A 7,398-nucleotide genomic window follows, 5' to 3' on the forward strand; every position below is an offset into this window, starting at 1 on the left:
ATGTAGTTCTTTTGTCTTTCCCTCAAAAGGGACTAAACAAATCCGACAATAATCATAAAGTGACATCTCCTTATGATCATCATATAAATGAAACTCCACCGTAGGTGGCGAGTTCCTAGAATGGAAATGAAAGTTTTGCACAAAGGTATTTGTGAGTAAGAGATACTGATCGCATTGGTCGTGGAGGAAAGCAGTGAGGCATGCATTCTTAGCCAATTCATGAAAATCTTCATAAATACTGGCTGCTCTCAAGAAATCATCAGAAGGCCATTCACACGCCCGAACCTCCGTGGTGCGAGACAGATTATACTTAGGTTTTGGTGCCTTTTCCTTCGAGCTTTGTCTCGACGAACCCCTCAAAAGTCTCCTCATCATTTTCTGAAAAATTCTAAAATTTTTAGTAACCACAAAATAAAATTAAACCAAACCGAATAATATTGATAGCAACTACTCCTACAAGTGCCTAGGGCCTATATCATGCATCAAAACTACTTTGGCCCATATAAATTTGACATGCAAGCTCAAGAACAGGGTCACCTAAGCAGCAAAAATTTGCAATGAATAAAGCACTAGAACAAAAACTAATTGGACTAATGGAGGACTCACATACCAAGGAACAATCTCCCCAAGCAGTTTTGTGAGAGGTGCTTTGAGCAAGGAGATCGAAAATGGCAGCAAGATGAGCTAGAACTCGTGCTTGGGCTGGATATTCGTGTTTCTGGGAGGAAGAAGAAGTGTATAGGTGAAAGAATAAGTGGAGGAGGGCCACCGTGGGCCCATGAGGCAGGGGGCGCGCCCAGCACTACTAGGAAAAGGCCTACAAGTGGTGCACCAGTTTTGCCTACTAATGGCGCACTACTGGTGTGCCACTAGTACCACGCCACTAGTATTTTTTACTAATGGCGCACCGCTGGTGCGCCATTAGTTTCTGGTACTAATGGCGCACCACGCCGTGCGCCATTAGTATCTGGCATACTAATGGTGCACTTTGGGGTGATGCGCCATTAGTATGAATATTAGGTTTTTTTACTTTTCTGAATTTTGCACAGGTTACAAAATATATTATTGGACAGAATATAGACATCACCCCACGGCAAGAGCAGATTCATCGAATACAATAGAAGATTAGTCTCCGAATATAATTCATCATATTAGTCTCCGAATTCAAAAGATCGAACAAAGATAGAACATTACAAGTCTCGAGACCGCGAGTAGCGAGTTATTCAGAAGTAATACAAATCCTAACAAGTCCTACTAATCATCATCATACAAGTTCTACACATTATTAATAACAAGTCATACGATCATCATCTTGATAGTCATCGAACCAACCCTACTTAATTGTTCTTAGCACATGATCATCAGTATTAGGTAGGACCTAAATACCTTATTTAAGGTAAAATACCATAAAACTATAGAGACCCCGACTCTCCATTATGGAGAATGGAGAACATCCTGTCTCCAATTCTTGCGCTTCACTTCCTTTTGCTTCCAAGAACCTCCTTCGACTGTCCATACATTTTTTCCATTCTTTGATTTTCATGTCCCCACTTCTTTTAGAAATCTCGTATGGACAGTTGAGATTCGTAGGATGACCTGGTTGTATGTTCAAAACATTAAGACTACCTTTCTTATACATCAAACATTAAGACTACCTTCCATAATAATCACCCAAGTTTTCAAGCATATTTGAGTTGTATTTCAATTGTCTACCAAAATAAGCATTAAAATCTTCTTGCTTAGCCATAAATTTATCAAACTCATCTAAGCATGGGCTAGCAAACTTAGTAAATGAGATTTTAGCTTTATCATATATATATAGAGAATTTACCTTTACTACCTATGTCGGGTTATCAAGACCATGAGTTTCTTCAATAGGAGAAGGATTTGGATTATATGTTTCTTCAACAGGCGGTAAATTTAGACCATGTATTTCTTCAATAGGAGGTAAATTCTTAACATCTTCTGCTTTAATACCCTTTTCTTTCATAGATTTCTTTGCCTCTTGCATATCTTCAGGACTGAGAAATAGAATACCCCTCTTCTTCGGAGTTGGTTTAGGAATAGGCTCAGGAATTGGCTCCGGAGGTCTCCAATTATTTTCATTTGTCAACATATTATTCAATAGAATTTCAGCTTCATCCGATGTTCTTTCCTTGAAAATAGAACCAGCACAGCTATCCAGGTAATCTCTGGAGGCATGGGTTAGTCCATTATAAAAGATATCAAGTATTTCATTTTTATTAAGAGGATGATCAGGAAAAGCATTAAGTAATTGGAGAAGCCTCCCCCAAGCTTGTGGGAGACTCTCTTCTTCAATTTGCACAAAATTATATATATATATATATATATCCCTTAAAGCAGCTTGTTTCTTATGAGCAGGGAAGTATTTAGCAGAGAAGTAATAAATCATATCCTGGGGACTACGCACACAACCAGGATCAAGAGAATTAAACCATATCTTAGCATCACCCTTTCATGTGAACGGAAATATTTTAAGGATGTAAAAGTAACAAGTTCTCTAATCTTTAGTGAACAGGGTGGCTTATATCATTCAATTTAGTAAGATGTGCCACAACATTTTCATATTCATAACCATGAAAAGGATCAGATTCAGCCAAAGTAATTATATCAGGATCAACAGAGAATTCATAATCCTTATCAGTAACGAAGATAGGTGAAGTAGAAAAAGCAGGGCCAGGTTTCATTGTAGCATTTAGAGATTGCTTATTCCATTTAGCTAATAACCTTTTGAGTTCATTTCTATTTTTGCAAGCTGAAATAGCGAAAGAAGCTTCTTGATCAAAAACATAACTGAGGTAGTCCTGGATTAGGGGGTCTTCGGACAGCCAGACTATATCCTTTGGCCGGACTATTGGACAATGAAGATACCAGATTGAAGACTTCGTCTCGTGTCCAGATGGGACTCTACTTGGCGTGGAAGGCAATCTAGGAAATACGGATATGTATATCTCCTCCTTTGTAACCGACCTTGTGTAACCCTAGCCCCCTCCGGTGTCTATATAAACAGGAGGGTTTTAGTCCGTAGGACAACATACAATCATACCATAGGCTAGCTTATAGGGTTTAGCCTCTCCGATCTCATGGTAGATCAACTCTTGTAATACTCATATCATCAAGAATAAATCAAGAAGGACGTAGGGTTTTACCTCCATCAAGAGGGCCTGAACCTGGGTAAAACATCGTGTCCCCTGCCTCCTGTTACCATCCGCCTTAGGCGCATAGTTCGGGACCCCGTACTCGAGATCCGGTGGTTTTGACACCGACATTGGTGCTTTCATTGAGAGTTCCTCTGTGTCGTCGCCATTAGGCTTGATGGCTCCTTTGACCATCGATAGCGATGCGGTCCAGGGTGAGGCTTTTCTCCCCGGACAGATCTTCGTATTCAGCGGCTTCGCACTGCGGGCCAAATCACTTGGCCATCTGGAGCAGATCGAAATTTACTCCCCTGCCACCAGGTCAGGCTTGGAAGCCCAAAATACATGGCCGATATCCGCGGAGACTTGATCTTCAATGGATTCGAGCCCCTGGCAAGTAAGCTGCACAGTCTTGATGAGCATAATTTAGCTCTGCCGTCGGACAGTTCTCAGGATATCACACCGGCGACCGCTCCGACCCTCAATTCGGAGCCAATCGCGCCATCCATGGACTACGGGAGCCGTGTTGCCGAACTATCGGATCCTTCTCCGGCCACGGACACCGGACTGCCTGCGCCCGTGCCTATCGATTCCGGCTCGGCGCCGATCATGGAGTTTACCTCCGCGTGTATCTTTCAGCACTCGCCCTGGGAAACATACTGAACTCATTAAGGTCTCTCTCCTTGTGAGGAGAATCCTGGCCGAACTACGTTCGGCAGGATCGGGATGCGGATGACGAAGAAGCTCACCGCCCACCCACCACCCACTTAATAGCCATTATCGACGATTTAACCGACATGCCGGACCTCGACTCCGAAGACATCAACGGTATGGACGACGATGCAGGAGACGAACAGGAACCACTGCCGACAAGGCACTGGACGCCCACTTCATCATATGATGTATACATGGTGGACACACCCAAAGAAAACGACAACGAGGAACGGAAGGACGCAGCGAAGGGTTGTTCCCTCGAGAAACAGTCAAAGCGGCAGCGTAAACGCTGCTCTAAATCCCGCCTCGGCAGAAACAACAATCATATAGACCCAGCGTTAGAGCAGGGCGAACCATCACCCAACCCCGTCGAAGATAACAGTCCAGACGACATCACACAGGACAGGCACCCGGAGCAACAGAATTCCCATCAAAGGCTGGTTGCCACTGCGAGGAGTTTGAAAAAGCAGAAGCAAAGGGTCAGAGCTACACAAGACACACTCAAAATCAGATGGAGTGAAGTACTCGACACTGCAGCGAAGTATGCCAGTAATCGCCACACCGAAGCGAAAGTTGCTACCCGAATTCGATGAGGAGGCCTTACATCCCTCGCAATTAAAAAATAAAATGGCCATCCAGTGGGATAGACGACTTCATAGCCAACATAAAGCGGCAAACAACGCGGCACATAAACCAGTACGCGATCCGTGTAAGGGCTCGCATCAAAAGGATGACGCAACGAGATCCATCTATGGACCACGCAAGCACGCTCCAACATACACTGCAACACAACAAACACCCGAACACCACGACACACCCAAATACAGGGGTGCCGCACACCCCCTATGTTTCAACGACGAGGTGCTGGACCATGAATTTCCAGAGGGACTCAAACCCGTAAACATAGAGGCGTACGACGGAACAACAGACCCTAGGGTCTGGATTGAGGACTACATCCTCCATATCCATATGGGTCGAGGAGACGATCTCCACGCCATCAAATACTTACCCCTCAAGCTCAAAGGGCCAGCTCGGCACTGGCTTAAAAGCCTCCCCGAAAACTCCATTGGAAGCTAGGAAGTGCTTGAAGACACTTTTTGGGCAAATTTTCAAGGGACTTATGTCTGACCACCGGATGCAGACGATTTGAGTCATATAACCCAACAGCCCGAAGAGTCAGCCCGAAAGCTTTGGAACATGTTTCTTACTAAAAAGAACCAAATAGTCGACTATCGAGACGCCGAAGCCTTAGCAGCTTTCAAGCATAGCGTTCACAACGAATGGCTCACCAGACACCTCGGCCAAGAAAAGCCGAGAACAATGGCAGCATTAACAAGCCTCATGACCCACTTTTGCGCGTGCGAGGATTGCTGGTTAGCTCGATGCAGCACCAGCGACCCAAGTACATCCGAATTCCGGGATGGAAACGAGAAATCACAACGCAACAAAAATAAGCGACGGCATAAAGAAGACAGCCCGAAGAGCACGGCAGTAAACGCCGGTTTCAGAAGCTCTCGGCCGGGTCATTAAAAGTCGCCCTCCAAAGGCAACAGAGACGAACTGTCCAGCCCAAACAAAATTGTGGACCAAACATGTCAGATCCATAACACCCCCGGTAAACCTGCCAATCATACCCACAGAGAATGTTGGGTCTTCAAGCAGTCCGGCAAGCTCAACACCGAACACAAGGGTCAGGAGTCACCAAGCGAAGACGAGGATGAGCCTCGCAAGCAAAGCACTGGGGAACAGAAGAAATTCCCACCAGAAGTCAAAACAGTAAACGTGTTACACGTGATAAATGGGAGAAACAAAGAGGCACCCCTAGATAAATATGCCCGAGGGCCTATCACCGCGGAGTTCTGCCACTGGTCGTCCCAACCGATCACTTTTGATCATCGGGATTACTCAGCAAGTGTCCGGCGGGCAGGATGGGCTGCCTTAGTATTAGACCCAATAATTGACGGACACCACTTCAAACGAGTTCTGATGGACGGCGGCAGCAGTTTAAACTTGATATATCAGGACACAGTACGCAAGATGGCGATAGAACCAGCAAAAATTAGCCGTAGCAATACTTCCTTTAAAGGAGTAACGCCAGGCCCAGAGACTCATTGCACGGGCTCCCTATTACTAGAGGTTATATTCGGCTTCCCCGATAACTTTTGTAGCGAAAAGCTAACTTTCCAAATCGCTCCGTTCCAATGTGGCTATCAAGCACTACTCGGACGCGAAGCTTTTGCTTGCTTTAATGCAATACCGCATTACGCTTCCCTCGTCCTTAAGATGCCCGGTCCACGCGGCAACATTACAGTCAGTGGAAATATTGAGTGCTCCTTGCGCGCCAAACACAGCGCGGCCGCCTTGGCAGCCGCATACTAAACGGCCTCACCAACTAAAGCATTTGACAGGTCGTTAAAACCACGGACGCAGTTAGACGAGTCCGGCGCAACTATATGTAATTAATACAAGTTTGATGGCCATACCACTAGTACAATACAAGGGGCTCAACGTGCGCAAACAAGTGGCAATTCAGCTCAATCCTACTCATTCTGAACTTTATATTATTTATTTAGTATAATTTACCTTTTGCGCGACAACTTTTTCAATTAAAGTTCTGCTCTTTTTCAGATGACCATCGTGCTACACCCGTCCAGAATACGACACAATGGAGACACAGGTGCAGACGTGCAGCAGGGACCCGTTCCAAGGGTTCTTTTTACGTTAAGACCCTGCGTAAACCTTTTTTACTGTCTCTTGTTGATACACATCCCTCGGATTCTTAGTGCAATTGAGAAGGATGCTGGCGTCTTGGCATGTGGCCACGTCAGAGTAATGCACGTACCTGGACACCAGGGTCTTATTACAAAGGGCACTGTTTAGGCCCGGTTTACACCATAAAGACCGAATACCTTAGGGAGTGCTCGGCGTCGCGAGTTTGGCCTTATATGCATCAGCTCCGAATCATGTCTTTGGTCAAATGTTGGGTTTGCCCGGCTCCTGTGTTTTGCTGCCTTACATTCCGCTCTATCGGCTAAGGCGGCACCAGGAGAACTACTAGGATTGTGCCCTAGTTCATCCGGACGAGCACCTCAGTAGAGAAAGCCGAAAACTGACTCTCATGATATAGTGTGACACTGGTCAACCACTCAATGACCTATCGGAATCTTCGAGATTCCTCAGCCTTAACGAAGGGCCGCTTCCCGGCCAGGCATGTACGCACCCCAAATTCGGATGAGTGCAGTGCCACCAGGGGCTATATAGTAGCCCCACTGTCAAACTCCTCTGGCTAAGTGAAAGTGTTAAAGCATTATAGCCCGGTTGCCTCGCTCGCTGCGCTATCACCTCCTTAATGGACCAAGACATTGGGTTAGGTGTGAAAATGCGTCTTCTGCGAACACCCCCACATTATATGCGTGGGGGCTGAAGCCGACGACTGCAATCTTTCAGGTCATATACATATATACATAAACAGCCACACAGGAGGCATCATAATACTTTCGGGCAAAAGTATAAATACAACCTTGAT

This window comes from Triticum aestivum, chromosome 5A (assembly GCF_018294505.1).
Source record: "Triticum aestivum cultivar Chinese Spring chromosome 5A, IWGSC CS RefSeq v2.1, whole genome shotgun sequence".
Taxonomy (NCBI): domain Eukaryota; kingdom Viridiplantae; phylum Streptophyta; class Magnoliopsida; order Poales; family Poaceae; genus Triticum; species Triticum aestivum.